This window comes from Microtus ochrogaster, unplaced genomic scaffold (genome assembly GCF_000317375.1).
Source record: "Microtus ochrogaster isolate Prairie Vole_2 unplaced genomic scaffold, MicOch1.0 UNK133, whole genome shotgun sequence".
Taxonomy (NCBI): domain Eukaryota; kingdom Metazoa; phylum Chordata; class Mammalia; order Rodentia; family Cricetidae; genus Microtus; species Microtus ochrogaster.
Window position 1 is genome coordinate 195,494 of NW_004949231.1, and position 2,830 is coordinate 198,323.

The following is a 2,830-nucleotide window of genomic DNA, read 5'->3' on the forward strand; positions in this document are numbered from 1 at the left end:
TTCCTTCTTTATAAGGAAGCATGAATTGGCTCCCTGTACTCCATGAATTATCTTTTACAATTCTCATTAAATAAACCTTTAAAACTGCTGATCTACACTGAACACATTATGTTTTTCATTTCCCACTTTGTGTTAAGTCCTTTTGTATGTGTGTTGCTTTTATTGGTTAATGAATATAGAAGCCATGATGGCCTCTGATAGGACAGATTAAAACTAGGCAGGAAAAGTAAACTGAATAATAGGAGAAATAAGGTGGAGTTGGTGAGAGTCCATTTAACTATTGCAGGAGACTCATGCACAAGAACCATGCTGATAAACTAAAAGCCTCATGGTAAAATACTAGAATTGGGGTTATTTGTGGTATAAGAGCTGGCTAGAAATATGCTTAAGCTGTTGGACAACAAGTGTTGTAATAATACACTCTCTGGGTTATTATTTTGCGTCAATGTGGCCAGGAAACAAAACAACACACTCTGCCTGCAGCCATCATCTTTTCTTTCTCTCTTTTTTTATTTTATTTTATTTTATTTTATTTTATTTTATTTTATTTTGCTTCTCAACACAGGGTTTCTGTGTGTAACTACCATGGCTGTCCTGGGACTCACTTTTCAGATTAGGTATGCCTAGAACAAAAGGAGATCCATTTGCCTCTGCCTCCCAAGAAGTGGCATTAATGGTGTGCATCACCGCCACCTGGTCCATCTTTCCTTTTGTATGTTTTAAATGACGAATCTTTAGACTCCTTTATTTCATTGGATGTTAGGAGGAAGTGTGAGCACATGAGTCACTGATTTTCCAGTGTTAATGGGCCATGAAATTCTGATGTGGGAAAGACGGGTAGGTAGACCAGAATTTCATAATTATTTTCAATCTCTATATTTTATCTTTTCCTTAATCAAAAGATTTAAAGGAAGCATTATTTTCTCCATAAGTTTAGAATTAGAATGGAAAGATAAGGATTATTGAATTACACATATCTAAATAAACACATATTCTGATTTGAGTAGTAAAGAGTGGTATAAAAGTCAGTTGCTTTGCTCACTCCAAATCTCAAGATCAAGCTTATTGTTTTCTCATGGTTACTCTTTTAAAAACTATTTTTATTGAACTATATATTTTTTCCACTTTCCTCCCTTCTTCCTCCCTCCCCATCTAACCTTTCCATGAGTTCCATGCTCCCAATTTACTTACGAGATCTTGACTTTTCTACTTCCCATGAAGATTAGATTCATGTATGTCTCTCCTAAGGTCTTTTTCATTGTCTAGTTTCTCTGAGGTTGTGAACTGTAGGCAGGATTTTCTTTGCTTTACATCTAGAAGCCAATTATGAGTGAATAATCTCATTTTTACTACTATTGTGATGAGGTATATATTTCTATAACTCTAAGTCACAAGCCACAGGAAAGCCTTGACATAGTGTCATCCTTGGAGTGAAAGAACTGTCTCATTTCATAGAGGATTGTAGATAAATTCACTGTAGAAGTCCTCCATGTTATATCACAAAGAAAGAAAATTTATAATGACTATTGGCAATAGCAATATAAATGTTTGACAAATTACACAGAAATTTAAACAAGATATGTGAATCAACAAAGCACAAACTGTCTTGAGAAAAGCATATTCTTAGAACTCTATTTCAAAATTTATCTCAATATAAGAGCATAAGGAGGTTGGGGTACTTGTATAAAGCCTCTGTGAAACAGGTAACTATGTTGTGGCAGACAAATATTCAAATAAGATGTCAACTTATTTTGAAAGATTGACAAGGCATTGAATTATAAATTATTATTTTTATTTTCTCACAACTGTACTTTGCAGAATCTGATGCTCACCTGCAAATTTATGTTTCATCTCACAGTTAAATTTCAACTGAATTAAGAGTTCATACTCTAGGTGATGATTATGATGATTTTCATGATGAGAAAATTTAGTTAAAAAAGTAAAAATTAATGAACAATTCCATAAGCTTTACTCCAGGTTCAAAACAGAAAAAACTCTAAGTTATTAACACCGTGATTCATAGTTCATAATTTAAGAAATATAGTGGGGAAACTCTCAAAATGCCCAAAAGACCTAGTTCTTTTGACATTGAAACAAATATAAAAGTATTGAAAAGTCCATACCCTCACCAAGCCCCCACTTTGGCAGTCATGACTCCCTACACTGAAGACACGGCAAGATGTATGGCCTTGACTCAGCAGAATGTGCTGAGTCTCTGGCCTTACCCTAATCACTGGGGAGAAACTGTCACATAGCCTCTATCCTGACCTTTCCTTGTTTTTACCTAATACTGTGAAGAACCTGCCAGACATTCTCCATATAGTAAGGATCCAATCAGAATTCACAGAAGTTGGCTGCTGGGCTCTGAATGTACTTGCCAGATATGGTCAAAAGCAGCAGCAGCAGTAACTGCCCCAGGGATGACACTCAGTTATAGCAACTTTTCTCCAGCTGAAACTGACCAATTACTTCATGACAGGTTCCTCCAGCCCAATCCTGCAACTGTTACTATGCAACTTCCAGACCCTCAGATGCATTCCCTGGCTCAACCTCGAATGAATGCCCCATCCCCAGCATCTAGGGAGTCTCCTCCAGCTCTCTTGGGTGGATAGAAACTCATGTTAACTTTTAATTCAAAAGACTCTTTGCTTTGTATTGGCTCTGGTCTCCTGGTGGTTTTGGGGGGGGTGTTCTAGACTCTGGGCATGACAGTTGTTGTCTTACCAAAGAAGACATGCCACCATTTATATGAACAATTAATTCTGGTTTAATGAATAGTAATCTATTCAAGATGTATATTGTTCTTTAAGGACAATAAAAGTTGTAAAGA